The sequence below is a fragment of the Phyllobates terribilis genome, unplaced genomic scaffold, assembly GCF_046119375.1.
Source record: "Phyllobates terribilis strain yellow unplaced genomic scaffold, ASM4611937v1 Scaffold_11__3_contigs__length_659146591, whole genome shotgun sequence".
Classification (NCBI taxonomy): Eukaryota; Metazoa; Chordata; class Amphibia; order Anura; family Dendrobatidae; genus Phyllobates; species Phyllobates terribilis.
In genome coordinates, this window is record NW_027362771.1 from 281,910,439 (window position 1) to 281,926,129 (window position 15,691).

At 40.5% G+C, this 15,691-nt stretch overlaps 1 protein-coding gene across 2 annotated transcripts in view; it reads right to left on the reverse strand.

Annotated features, from left to right (window-relative positions):
* The window catches only part of MCM10 (minichromosome maintenance 10 replication initiation factor), a 178,025-nt gene extending 176,275 nt beyond the window's left edge, over positions 1-1,750 (reverse strand). The window contains exon 1 of one of the 2 annotated variants that reach the window (XM_073652377.1): positions 1,529-1,744. The gene's annotated coding sequence lies outside the window, so the exon portion shown is untranslated. Of the gene's footprint in view, positions 1-1,528 lie in introns of both variants that reach the window. The other variant, XM_073652376.1, reaches the window with a different exon arrangement.
* Positions 1,751-15,691: the final 13,941 nt, after the last annotated feature.

A 15,691-nucleotide genomic window follows, 5' to 3' on the forward strand; every position in this document is an offset into this window, starting at 1 on the left:
AGCGCAGCAGCACTCCATTATGGCCAAGATACATAAAGACAATAAAACCATTTAATTTAAACTGTGTTATTACTCAATAAGCTTTACTTTCAAAAAATGGAGGTTCTTGGCGCATAAATGAATTGGCCAATTTATGCGCTAAGAACCTCCATTTTTTGTGCTGCTGCTGCGCTTTCTTTTTATATATCTTATGCAGTTTCTGCAGCTTGCACCTGTTCACATTTGGGATGTGCTGGTCAGTTTTTTTGACATATTACTATAGGAGGTGGGAACTGCCTCCTGTTTGACCTTGCACTCCCCCCCATTTAACCAGCAGGTGATGTATATTCCATTCTACCAGCCCATTTAAATTGTAGGTGTTTTAGCCCAGAAGTGACATGTTCTGTCCAGAGTTATAGGCTTGTAGCCCAAGAGAGGCATGTAGGCAGAGTAGTACCCATCAGATGGGAGGTCACCTTGCAGCGGTTGATGGGCACACATGAATTGGCCAATTTATGCGCTAAGAACCTCCATTTTTTTGTAAGTAAAGCTTATTGAGTAATAACACAGTTTAAATTAAATGGTTTTATTGTCTTTATGGATCTTGGCCATAATGGAGTGCTGCTGCGCTTTCTTATTTATATATATATATATATATATATATATATATATATATATATATATATATGCTGTAATCTCCTATATGTTCTCCAGGACTGGTATCTATCAATATGTCACCATATGGCGGTATGCTGTATAGAGATTATTTTCAGTAACAGCGAGGTCATCTGCTGAGGGTCTCCTACATCCACTATCTGTGTGCGCTACCATAGCTGTAATCAGGATTACCTGGCTAGGGGCCTACTCAGAAGTTTCGCCCCCCCCCCGAACCAAAACCCTAGCTACGCCTCTGCTTGAAATAGATCACTCTGTTTGTAATGACTCTATATAATATATGAGTTTCACTTTTTGTATTGAAGAACTGAAATAAATTAACTTTTTGATGATATTCTAATTTAGTGAGAAGCACTTGTACATATCGTCATCTTACATACTAATTCAAAGGTAAAAAATAACTATTGAAGAAGTTGCAGCATTTGTTCTCCGACATGCCTTAAAAATGTAATTGGTTTACGTAGACCTCGCTCATTGTACCTGCAAAACATTTCTCGCATATCTAAGAAAAAAAACATAAATCAGGAACAATAAATCCACGAGATCAATGATAATAATAACAAAAAGTTATCAGGAGAGAGAAAGCATTACTGGAGAGGAGACTGGGCGCAGGTCATCTACACTATGATTGGTATGCTGCGCGTGACTGGTGACAATAGCAGGTGCAATGCTGCACTATTTCCTAAGTCACATTCCAATAATAGCAAACAGGAGAAGTTACAGGACAAAGTCCCTGATCCCCAATCAGCACAATTGTCAGATATTATCCCCCAAAGCTCCACTAACATACAAGCATTCCTAGGCACACCACCATCATCACACCAGTGCAGTGAACATGTGGGTACTGTTCAGACACTAGATACAATCTATATACCTGTCACCTATAGCCGGGCTGAGGCTACAGCTCCCGGTCACCTATAGACAGGATGCCGCTCTCACCTGCATGCTCCTCGTTGATGCTGACTTGTCACACTGCGCTCTCCGTAATATCTACAATTCCGCAACTAACACCAGTGACACGCCCCATGTGACGTACACCATGTGATCGCGCAGATGGCAGGACGAAGGGAGATTCCCAGGCAGTAGCACGTGACTATAGAGTCACGTGATCTATTTGCAGCCTGCTATTTATAGTTTGCTGGATGACGCGGATTGTTACTGTGGTCGCCTGGAACGCTGGGAAATGTCGTGCAGCGATGGAGGGAGGAGGTTACAGTGTATGACCTCCTGCCAGGTCCTCCCTCCAGACTATGCCATGTTATATATTGGGATTTGTCAGGTCCTCCCTCCAGGCTATGCAATGTTATATATTGGGGTTTGTCAGGTCCTCCCTCCAGGCTATGCAATGTTATATATTGGGATTTGTCAGGTCCTCCCTCCAGACTATGCCATGTTATATATTGGGATTTGTCAGGTCCTCCCTCCAGGCTATGCAATGTTATATATTGGGGTTTGTCAGGTCCTCCCTCCAGGCTATGCAATGTTATATATTGGGATTTGTCAGGTCCTCCCTCCAGACTATGCCATGTTATATATTGGGGTTTGTCAGGTCCTCCCTCCAGACTATGCAATGTTATATATTGGGATTTGTCAGGTCCTCCCTCCAGGCTATGCAATGTTATATATTGAGATTTGTCAGGTCCTTCCTCCAGATTAGTTTTTTTTTCATGTTTTATTTTATAGTTATGGTCCAGCTAGCATGAAAAACAAAAGTGCAATATTGTCTGTCTTTTGTCTTTGCAGATCATTATGTGCTGCATTAAAATTAATCTTTACATGTAGATTGCAAGAAGCGCCAATCACCAGTGATGAGACGAGCAGCTTTTTCCCTTTGTCATGGTAGTATAATTGCTAGGGTACTGCCACTACTCAGACAGCCCTTTCTTATGTGCTGTATTTCCCAGTGTAAAATGAAGATAAATTTCCTCTGGCCCCCCTCTGCTCCCGGGATGTTGGCGCTGGGTTTTCCCGGGGTTTACCTGACATTATGCTACATGAGCACTGCAGCAGTCAGCCGTGGCTAGTTGGCTGCTTCGCTCACACTTCCCTCTAACACAACTTGGACATGTGAAGGATGGGTGAGAGCGAGGGGCAGCTCTTTAGTGGTTGCGGATTGGCTGCAGGACTCGTGTGGCATAACAATATCACAAATCCCAAGAGACCCATCACTGACATCACTGGACTGGCCCCGTTGAAGAAGGTATCGGTTATTTTTATTTTACATAATACAGCATTTAAGCAGGGGTTGTCCGAGTAGTAGAAAATCCCTTTAATACTAGATCAGTGGGTTTCTACCTTTCAGTACCCTAGTTAGGGCGAATTCAGAAAAACTTATGCAAAATAATCCTTTTTTTCTTAAACCCTGACTATTTTTCACCCCTATGACTTCCATATGTCTGTTTTTTACATGCATGTGACATCTGGTTTTTATATGAACCATTTAATAAGTAATAAAAGGCCAAATTACAGTTTTTCACACCCCTTGATATATCATGATCAAGTCTAAACCAAAACACAGATCAAAGTAGGACATACTATGAGGTTTTTACAGGCAATCGATCCACGTGTGAAACAGTTTGTGAACTACCACATTGATTTGCATTGTTCACTGTACTGTCCGTATGCTACCCATTTTTTGCACACGGACTAAATGTACACTGGTGTGAATGAGCTCCTAATCTGCTGTTCTAAATGGCTGTGACTGCTCTATCATGCACAGCGCCACAGCTTTAGTAAAGTCTGTTCTTGGTATTACGACTGTCACATTCACTTGACCATGACAGTCACAGCAACTGCCTCTAAGGATACAATGGCATTGTGCAGTAAACAGTAAGCAATAAAAGCAATATGCAATTTGCCGTAAGGAGGAGAAGCTGATCATCAAGTGCACAGAGTTGGTCACCCCCCCCCCCCCCAAGCTAATATTGATGGTGGGCCATAAATTTTAAAGAAGTAGGTCGTGACAGTGTATCTTGCTATTCATTGATAATCCTTTAATTATTCTTGTACTGAAGTAACAACCCATTAGGCTGCGTTCCCACAATGAGTATTTGAGCCTTTGATGTTGCAGATTTCTAAACCTATTAATTAAATTAGGCTACTTGCATTTTTTCATTGTTTTTTACATGCATTTTTATCATGTTTATCTCTTTTTGGTAAAAAAGTTTTGTTTTTTTTTATACTGCCTGATATTTGGTTTTGACAAAATTTTATTGATAGTCATGTGCAGACTACATGCATTTTTACTGCTTCCATTTTTTTACAACTCTATGGGGAAATTCCACACATAACTTAGTGTAATCGCAAGGAAAATTAACGTTACAGATTTCAAACACGCACCGCAGAACAGTTTATGATGCATAGAAAAAAAACACAGAAGGCCGGAGATTTCTATAAATCCCATCCACATTGCTGGAACTGCATGCCTATGTGCACAGGATTTCATGTGTGTTTAAATCTGCATGTCAGTTTTTTGTGCGTTTTTGCCTGCATTTTTCCTATGTAATCCATTGACAAAAATGCACATAAACGCTCTGAATTTGCACAGCGTTTTTGCTGCCAAGAGGTGCAGAAATTTCTGCACAAAATACTGATCGTGCGCACATACCGTTAGATCAAGGTTTCCCAAACGGCCCCCACAGGTCATGTTTTCAGGATCTCCTTAGTATTGCACAGGTGAGAGAATTCCTGATGCCTTGATGATACTTCAATCACCTGTGTAATACTAAGGAGATCCTGAAAACACGACCTGTGGGGGGCTGTGAGGATGGGGTTTGGGAAACACTGCCATAGACACACTTTTTTTTTTTTTTTTTTTGCACAGCAGATGTGTGCAGAGTCAAAAACTCATGGCAAACTCATTATAGGAGCTTAACTTTAACCCCTTCATGCCATAACCATTTTCCATTTTTGTTTTATTTCCTCCCCTTCTTCCATGAGCCATAACTTTATTTTACCTCAATATAGTCTTATGATGGCTTGATTTTGCTTGTTTTTTGCAGGACAAGGTGTACTTTTGAATGACGCTATTAAATTTATCATGTGATTCACTGGAAAGCGGGGAAAAATTTCAAGAGTATTGAAATTACAAAAAACACACACTTTGATCAGCTAGATGTCAAAAAGACGTTTAGAGGGGTTAGGGGGAAGACTCCAGTCCTCAAGGTCCACCAACAGATCATGTTTTCAGGATTTCCTTAGTATTGCACAGTTGTTAGTATTACACAGGTGACAGGTGATAGAATTGTGTGATACTAAAGAAATCCTGAAAACATGATCTGGAGTTGGGGGAACACTTATGAAGTATAATGCTGGCTACTGGATGTTAGCAAAACACTGATCACACTGCTGGTACAGACTTACTGAGGGCTTCTTACAATTTTTGGATTTACTCATTTGTTTAATAGGAATTGCTGTTGAAATTACAATGGATGTAGACTATAGTGAAGGCTGGATGACATGCTTGGTACTCTTTTCTCTGGCAATTATAAAACATTGTGGTTATCATATGGGCATTGTAGTGGGATGCAGATAGTACAATATTGTTGTAAGACAAATGATCCATATTGACATGAAACTATTTAGCCTTGTATAATTTTTTTTAATTGTTAATGTATAAAGAGGATGACGTGGATAAAAAATAGCCTGTTATTTGTGGTTGAAAAACAAAATTTTTCATGTGGCTAACTGAACTTACTCGCAGCAGACAATTGTGAAAATCAGCTAGCTAGATAAATAAGTGGAAACCAGATATATGGAGCCATATAACATGATCAGTGTCCACCCGGTCTTTATAATCTAATTCTGGAAATACGAAGGATGCTAAGGTAAGAATAAGCTGCTCATACCGCTGTAGACCCTGCCTTTCTCATTTAATACTGGAGATGCAAGGGATGATAAGGTAATAAGAGACTCTTACACTGTTATGCACTCTGCATTTCTGATCTAATACTGGAGATACCAGGGGGGTGAGGTAAGAAGGAACCACTCACACTGCTGTCCTCCCTGTCTTTCTGATCTTATACTAGAGATAGCACAAGTGCTGAAGTAAGAAGAGGCTTCTCACACTGCTGTCCACTATATCTATCTGATCTAATACTGGAGATACCAGGAGTGCTGAGGTAAGAAGAGGCTGCTCACACTGCTGTCCACTATATCTATCTGATCTAATACTGGAGATACCAGGAGTGCTGAGGTAAGAAGAGGCTGCTCACACTGCTGTCCACTATATCTATCTGATCTAATACTGGAGATACCAGGAGTGCTGAGGTAAGAAGAGGCTGCTCACACTGCTGTCCACTATATCTATCTGATCTAATACTGGAGATACCAGGAGTGCTGAGGTAAGAAGAGGCTGCTCACACTGCTGTCCACTATATCTATCTGATCTAATACTGGAGATACCAGGAGTGCTGAGGTAAGAAGAGGCTGCTCACACTGCTGTCTTCCCTGTCTATCTGTCCTAATACTGGAGACATCAGGATTGCTAAGGTAAGGACAGGCTGCTGACATTGCTGTCCACCCTGCCTATCTGATCTAATACTGTAAATACCAGGAGTGCTGAGGTAAGGAGAGGCTACTGACATTTCTGTCCATCCTGCGTTTCTGATATACTAGAGTGCTAAAAGAGGCTGCTCACACTGATATCCTCCCTGTCTGTGTGATCTAATACTGGAGATACCAGAGGTGCTGAGGTAAGAAAAGGTTGCTCACATAAGGGTCGGACATGTTATTGGTGTCTGTGAAACGCGTGTTGGAGTGTGGGCTATCATTGCACATGGTGCCTGCAGCATTAATCCAGGTATATTTAATGTTTGAGATGTAGTCTCTTTGGTTATAGGCCATCTTTGCATTGTGTCACTTTATATGCACTGCGCTTTATATTTACAAATGGATTTATTTTGTGACAGTATGTTCTTCCATTAAACCTCTCAATACCTGGTTAAGTGGACATTAGCCTATGTCACTTTATATTTGATTATTTATCTATTTTCTTTGTATGGCCTTAGACTCCATGTTGATTTATTTATTATTTAAGGTCTTTGTTTTTTAGCCGTTTCAGATGCATAGCACTGAGTCTCTTCAATTTAAATAGATCTTCAATTTGTTTATGCACCTTACAGTGACATTTTGATTTGCTAGTATGTCTTTTGCAATTTATTGGAGTGACTTAGTGCTTTGCATCTATAATATTTAATTATTTACCCTTTACTTGTGTCCTGCTTATTTATTTTTGTATTTTTGCTGCATACACCTTGGTGCTTCTTTAAATTATCTGTTTTATATGTTCATATGTATGTATTTTTATTTTTTGTTCTTTTGGTGTCTTGATTGATCAATAAAGTTTAGTGATTTTACTGAATGATCTAAGTTTACCATTGTCTGAGCATTTATTTGAATTTAGAGTATGTTATTGGTGTAACCTGTGCAGCCGCATAGGGGCGTCGGAGATGTAAGGGTGCCCACTTCTACGTCTAAATCAGGTGAATTGTGCATTATCATAAGCTATTGGACTACAAAGGGCCTATATATTGTTATTGCACAGGGTCTTTTTTCTGTCTGTGTCCACTCCTGGCTCACACTTCTGTCCACCATGTCTTTCTGAATGACAGTACAGGATACAGTTATGTCTAGGTCACAGCAGCAGATATTCCTACTGCATATTCTCAAAGGCACCTGTCCTAACTTTCTAGAACAGGTTTCTGGTCACTCTAACAAGATGGTGGAATTTTAACCTTCATAGACAAACAATTGGGATTTCATAATTAAAAGTACTTAGGAATTTATTTAAAATGATATTTCCATTATGTTTTTATTTTTTCTCTTCCTGGAGAACCCCTTTAAGCTCCTGTCACATCAATTATAGTGAGCCATGTGGGCTGTATTTACAGACATCCTGAGAGCCATCCATTATATGTTATATGAATGTTGCTCCAACTCCTCTATGTACCCCTGATATCTCAGCTCTACTACAGAGGGTACTTGGCTCACCTAGAAAAATCTGAGTGCCCTGCTCCTTGACAGGGTGGGAATACAGACACCTCAAACATATTGCATTCAGAAATCCCATCCAGGTCAATGTCTTGCTTTGCTTCATTTGATCCATTAGACTTGATGCCACCTCCAGCAGACTGGTGGTTTCAAACTTTACTCAAACTCCTCTCAGAAGTTAAGGAAACTTGAAGACTAAATACTTGAAGATTTGGATAGCTGTAATTAGAGATGATAAATTCATTGCGCAATTACTTGGACAGATAGAAGATTATTACACTACCTGCCCGAGTTCTGAAACAAATACGTTTCGTAAGCTCAAAGTGTACTCTACATAATAAAAACTAACTCAACTTACCCATGTCTATTCACTTTCAGCCCTTTTTACATGATAAACAACAAATTTGTCATAATTTAATTTAATAAATTAGTAAATTGCATTACTGAAAACAAAAATAACATTTTGAATTGGGGAACGTCTCTGTAATCTTCTAAAAGTGAATTGCTCAGGGCAGATTGCGTGGAAATCTCTCTGTATACCTTATCACCTTCAGCTGATCCGGTTAAAATTTCTGCCTCAAGAACATTTTTATTCAATGATGTTACAACTAATCGTGTACAATTGCAGAGTCATCGTTTTGTATTCAAATTTCTCAACAACAGAATAATGCTGCCCACCTTAAGTCTAAGGCAATGACTTGGCATGCCTGATAGGGTTAAGTTATTTAAAATTCAGTAAGAAAATGTTCCCTTTCATCGTCATCTACAACAACAGAGTCATCGCTTCAACGTCAGCTGATGGTTTTTCTTGGACTCACCTCAACATTCAGCTCTTTATGTAGTAAGATTCATCACTGTGAGGAAAAGAAAGCTGAATGCTCAATTCTAGAATACACTGGACTTGGTTCAGAAAACTGGTAAAGTTATTTTGTGTTATAGCCTATAGGAGAGGGGACCAGTCACCATACAATGTTGTCTTACATAGGGCTTTAGGGGTAAGATTTCTCCTTAAAGGACCAATTCACCCTTTTTCTTTATTGCCCCAATCAGTACTGTGTGTACGATAAAATACATACCAATTGCTTTCTTCTTCCTTGCAACGTGCTGTCATGCTCCTCACCTGTGTCGTATAACCACAGCTCTGTCTTGATGCCTCAAGCAGCGGACTGTTAATTCCCTTCTTAATTTACTCCTAAGAAAGCCTCGGCCTGATTCTTCTAGAATAACATTGGAAAAGTGACTTCCAGTCCTGTGTGAGCTGGCTAGTCACAACTGCAGTCACGTAATGTAGGTAGGGACCTCAGTAGTGCTATAGATGACAGCAATGGGTAAATACTTCAAGGCAAACATGCCTCTGATGGAGTACTCCTTTAAGAAAAGCACAAAACGGGCTTAGGCTCACACATCATGTTTTTTTTTTCAGCATTTTTTGATGCGTTTTTTTTTTCAGCATTTTTTGATGCGTTTTTTTTTTTTTTTTATGCAAATTTTTAGCTGCGTTTTGCAGTACCAGCAAAGTCTATAAGATTCCAGAAATCTCATGCACACCATGTTTTTTTTTTTTTGTTCAGGATTTTGTGCTTTGCATGTTTTTGTTTTTTTTTTTGCAAAATAGAGCATGTTACTTCTTTCAGTGTTTTTTTTTTCAGCGTTTTTAACCCATTGGAAGTTATGGGTGGTGAAAAAAATGCACCAAAAACGCAGGAGTCAGCTTTTTCTGCATTTTTTTTGTGCCAAAACCAGAATGAGATTTTTTTTTTTTTCCACTGAACTTTGTGTACATGCATATTAGAGACCAAAGGACAGTGAAAAAAACGCTGAAAAAGCGCACCCAAAAATAAAAACAGCAAGAAAAATCCTGAACAACCTTCTGGCAAGAGATCAGGTTTTGTTGCAGAAAAAAAAACGCTGAACAAAACATGATGTATGAACATGGCCAGAAAGGGAATCTGTCAGTAGAATCCACTTTCTTATATGGGCATGCAGGTCCTAGAAAGTTGAATAAAATTATACCTTGATATCTGCGATCTGATGTCTTATGCCAGAGAAATACATATTTTTGATTTATGTAAATGAGCTATTAAGATCTATGAGACTGACACAGATCTCCCTGATAAACTTCCTCCAGAGCTTATTTTAAATAAAAAGGGGTGTTTACCAGTGTGAACCAAGTAATGACTGACACTTTGCTCTCATAATCACACACAGCTCTGCAGTGAGATCAGAACTAACAAAGTACAGCAGAAGTGAACTTTGTCTCATTACAAACATTTGCAGCGGCACTTGTCCTCTCACAGTGCTGGCAGATCTGCTTCAGAGCTGTGTCTGATTATGGAACGCTAATACTGGCACCCCTGCATGGTTTCCCTTCACGCTCCATGCAAGGATGCTGACATACTTGCGGCCGCGTGGTGACCTCTCCGTCTCTTGGCACGTCTCCCTGCTTCATGCGGTCTGTACACGCCACACGGACTTCCCGGTGGTGTGCCTAGTGCAGGTGCGCTCTTTCCTGCTCTTAAAGGTGGCAGCACACGTAGTTTGAATGCCCCCAGCTAATAGCTGGGAAGCATTTAGTGTAAAAGGCACCCTCCCCAGTATGGAGGTGCCTGAGCCTCATTCTCCCGTTAGTGAGTGTTCGTGCAACTAGTGAGTCGCCGGATCCCAGTCTCTGTACATTGATCCCTGATCCTGGATACCTTGCGTGGTCATAGCCTGAACTGAAATTCCTGGTTCTTGTGTGACCAGGCCCTGAACCAGTACACCTCATGGTGTGACCAGGGCCTGAACCCTAAAGTTGCTCCGGCGGTACTTGAAGCCGCAGCAGCAGGGCCTGAACCCTGAAGTTGCTCCGGCGGTACCTGAAGCTGAAGTCACTCCGGCGGTACCCAAAAGCCGCTGCGTATACGAACCTGTAACCGTTATGTCAGTAGTAAAAACTGCACCTGTGTCAGTCCTGGTTACTGTTCCAGAGTCCGTACTGTCAGAGCCTGTTCCAGGATCTGAATCCAGCCAATATATGTGATTCCGTGTCAGTATCCATTCTGCCCAAGGATCCAGAACCTGTGTAGTCTGAACGGAGTCCAAATCCTGTCCTTCCAGGGACTCCAATCCCAGTACGTATCAAGGTACCTGACTCCTGGGGGGTCAGCAGCTGCAGTACCGGAGACTGCCTAGGAGTGGTACCTGGCGGCTGCCTGCAGCTCAAGCCTGACTACAAGATTAGGAGCTCCAGTGAACACCAGGTATCCACTTAGCTATGCCCCTCCTAGATAAGCCTGGTTCCGTGGCACAGTGGGTCAAAGAACCACGTGTGCCACCTGCTTGCATGACAGATTATAACCAAAACTATGCAGTAGAGTTCAACCTTGTCTCATTACAAACACAACGAGCACATTTGCAGTTGTCTTCTCACAGGGTGTCAATCATTACATGTCTCTCACTGGTAACACTAGTGGGTTGAGCTTAATTGTTGGTCAGAGTTTTTAATTTGTGAACTGAGCCTGTTGGAGATTAGCCCTAGAAGGTTTAATAATACTCATCATGTGCAGTGATAATTGTACACATGAGTGTGTTTTTGCTTGTCTGATGTGTATGTTCATTGTGTGTCCTGAATTTCTGTGATGTGTGTGCTGTGCTTGTGTAATGTAAGAGTTGTGCTTGTGTAATGTGTCTGATGTGTGCCCTGGGTTTGTGTGTTGTGTCTAATTTGTGTGCCATTCTTCTGTAATGTGTCTAATGTGTTTGCTGTGCTTGTGTGACCTTTCCGTTGTGTATATTGTGCTTCTGTAATGTGTCTGATTTGTGCACTGTGCTTGTGTGACATCTAATGTATGTGCTGTCCTTGTGTGATGTTTGTGCTCTGCTTGTGTGACATGTGCAATATGTGAACACCATTTTTGATTAAAAAATAAATGTAAAAGCCATTCTACCAGCGTCAAGGTGTAACCAAATTCGGGATGGTCCTAACCTCCAGCATTAAAACCTTACCATACGGCATAGTGACGTCTGTGTGAATAAGAGCTAAGGAGGGCCGGGTCCCGAACATGGACACACGGCAAATGGGAAGTTATTTAAATGTAATGACCAGCTCAAAGGAAGAGAGCCAGGATGCTCGTGGGATGGCTTTTATGCTTTTTTTTTTTTTTTATTAACCAAAAACGGTGTTTACTAAGTACCCTATGTGTGTGTGTGTGTGTGTGTGTGTGTGTGTGTATATATAATATGTGTGTGTATGGACACACCTTCTCATTTAAAGATTTTTCAGTATTTTCATAACTTTGAAAATTGTACATTCACATTGAAGGCATCAAAACTATGAAATAACACATGTGGAATTATATACTTAGCAAAAAAAGTGTGAAATAACTGAAAATATGTCTTATATTCTAGGTTCTTCAAAGTAGCCACCTTTTGCTTTGATGACTGCTTTGCACACTCTTGGCATTCTTTTGATGAGCTTCAAGAGGTAGTCACCGGAAATGGTTTTCACTTCACAGGTGTGCCCTGTCAGGTTTAATAAGTGGGATTTCTTGCCTTATAAATGGGGTTGGGACCATCAGTTGTGTTGTGCAGAAGTCTGGTGGATACACAGCTGATAGTCCTACTGAATAGACTGTTAGCTGTTTTTTTCTTGCCATAATACAAATTCTAAGTAAAGAAAAACGAGTGTCCATCATTACTTTAAGAAATGAAGGTCAGTCAGTCCGAAAAATTGGGAAAACTTTGAAAGTGTCCCCAAGTGCAGTTGCAAAAAACATCAAGCACTACAAAGAAACTGGCTTACATGAGGACCTCCGGAAAGGAAGACCAAGAGTCACCTCTGCTTCTGAGGGTAAGTTTATCCGAGTCACCAGCCTCAAATCGCAGGTTAACAGCAGCTCAGATTAGAGACCAGGTCAATGCCACACAGAGTTCTAGCAGCTGACACATCTCTACAACAACTGTTAAGAGGAGACTTTGTGCAGCTGGCCTTCATGGTAAAATAGCTGCTAGGAAACCACTGCTAAGGACAGGCAACAAGCAGAAGAGACTTGTTTGGGCTAAAGAACACAAGGAATGGACATTAGACCAGTGGAAATCTGTGCTTTGGTCTGAGGAGTCCAAATTTGAGATCTTTGGTTCCAATCACCTTGTCTTTGTGCGACGCAGAAAAGGTGAACGGATGGACTCTACATGCCTGGTTCCCACCCACCGTGAAGCATGGAGGAGGACATGTGATGGTGTGGGGGTGCTTTACTGGTGACACTGTTTGGGATTAATTCAAAATTGAAGGCATACTGAACCAGCATGGCTACCACAGCATCTTGCAGCGGCATGCTATTCCATCCGGTTTGCATTTAGTTGGACTATCATTTATTTTTCAACAGGACAATGACCCCAAACACACCTCCAGGCTGCGTAAGGGCTTTTTGACCAAGAGGGAGAGTGATGGGGTGCTACGCCAGATGACATGGCCTCCACAGTCACCAGACCTTAAACCAATCGAGATTGTTTGGGGTGAGCTGGACCGCAGAGTGAAGGCAAAAGGGCCAACGAGTGCTAAGCATCTCTGGGACCTCCTTCAAGATTGTTGGAAGACCATTTCCGGTGACTACCTCTTGAAGCTCATCAAGAGAATGCCAAGAGTGTGCAAAGCAGTCACCAAAGCAAAAGGCTACTTTGAAGAACCTAGAATATAAGACCTATTTTCAGTTGTTTCACACTTTTTTGTTAAGTATATAATTCCACATGTGTTAATTCATAGTTTTGATGCCTTCAGTGTGAATGTACAATTTTCATATAATACTGAAAATCTTTAAATGAGAAGGTGTGTCCAAACTTCTGGTTTGTAGTGTGTGTGTATGTATATATGTGTGTATGTATGTATGTGTGTGTATATATGTGTATATATATATATATGTGTGTGTGTGTGTGTGTGTGTGTGTATATATATATATATATATATATATATATATATATATATATATATATATATATATATATATATATATATATATATATATATATATATATATATATATATATATATATATAATGTGTAATATATACAGTGCCTTGTGAAAGTATTTGGCCCCCTTGAACTTTTCAACCCTTTTGCCACATTTCTGGCTTCAAACATAAAGATATAAAATTCTAATTTTTTTTTTTGGGCAGAATCAACAACAAGTGGGACACAATCGTGGAGTGGAATGAAATTTATTGGATATTTTAAACTTTTTAAAAAAATTATAAACTGAAAAGTGGGGCATGCAATATTATTCGGCCCCTTTACTTTCAGTGCAGCAAACTCACTCCAGAAGTTCAGTGAGGATCTCTGAATGATCCAATGTTGTCCTAAATGACTGGTAATGATAAATAGAATCCACCTGTGTGTAATCAAGTTTCCGTATAAATGCACCTGCTCTGTGATAGTCTCAGGGTTCTGTTTCAAGTGCAGAGGGCATCATGAAGACCAAGGAACACACCAGGCAGGTCCAAGATACTGTTGTGGCGAAGTTTAAAGCCGGATTTGGATACAAAAAGATTTCCCAAGTTTTAAACATCTCAAGGAGCACTGTGCAAGCGATCATATTGAAATGGAAGGAGTATCAGACCACTGCAAATCTACCAAGACCCGGCCGTCCCTCTAAACTTTCATCTCGAACAAGGAGAAGACTGATCAGCCAAAAGGCCCATGATCACTCTGGATGAACTGCAGAGATCTACAGCTGAGGTGGGAGAGTCTGTCCATAGGACAACAATCAGTCGTACACTGCACAAATCTGGCCTTTATGGAAGAGTGGCAAGATGAAAGCCATTTCTCAAAGATATCCATAAAAAGTCTCGTTTGAAGTTTGCCACAAGCCACCTGGGAGACACACCAAACATGTGGAATAAGGTGCTCTGGTCAGATGAAACCAAAATCAAACTTTTTGGCCACAATGCAAAATGATATATTTGACGTAAAAGCAACACCGCTGATCACACTCAAAACACCATCCCCACTGTCAAACATGGTGGTGGCAGCATCATGGTTTGGGCCTGCTTTTCTTCAGCAGGGACAGGGAAGATGGTTAAAATTAATGGGAAGATGGACTGAGCCAAATACAGGACCATTCTGGAAGAAAACCTGTTGGAGTCTGCAAAAGACCTGAGACTGGGACAACAAGACAATGATCCCAAACATAAAGCAAAATCTACAATGGAATGGTTAAAAAATAAACATATCCAGGTGTTAGAATGGCCAAGTCAATGTCCAGACCTAAATCCAATCGAGAATCTGTGGAAAGAGCTGAAAACTTCTGTTCACAAATGCTCTCCATCTAACCTCACTGAACTCGAGCTGTTTTGCAAGGTTGAATGGGCAAGAATTTCAGCCTCTCGATGTGCAAAACTGATAGAGACACACCCCAAGCAACTTGCTGCAGTAATCGCAGCAAAAGGTGGCGCTACAAAGTATTAACTCAAGGGGGCCGAATAATATTGCATGCCCCACTTTTCATTTTTTATTTTTTTTAAAAAGTTTAAAATATCCAATAAATTTCGTTCCACTTCACAATTGTGTCCCACTTGTCAAAAAAATAGAATTTTATATCTTTATGTTTGAAGCCAGAAATGTGGCAAAAGGTAGAAAAGTTCAAGGGGGCTAACTACTTTCACAAGGCACTGTATATACAGTTGTGCTCAAAATGAATGATGGCAAAAAAAAATTTCTCCACTCATGGTTATTGGTTGGGTGAAGCCATTTATTGTCAAACTACTGTGTTTTCTCTTTTTAAATCTTAATGACAACAAAAAACATCCAAATGACCCTGATCAAAAGTTCACATACCCTGGTGATTTTGGCCTGATAAAATGCACAGAATTTGACACAAATGGGTTTGAATGGCTACTAAAGGTAACATCCTCACCTGTGACCTGTTTGCTTGTAATCAGTGTGTGTGCATAAAAACTGAGTGAGTTTCTGGGATCCAGACAGACTCTTGCATCCTTCACCCAGTCACTGATGTTTCTGGATAGTGAGTCATGGGGAAAGCAAAAGAATTGTCAACGGATCTACAGGAAAAGG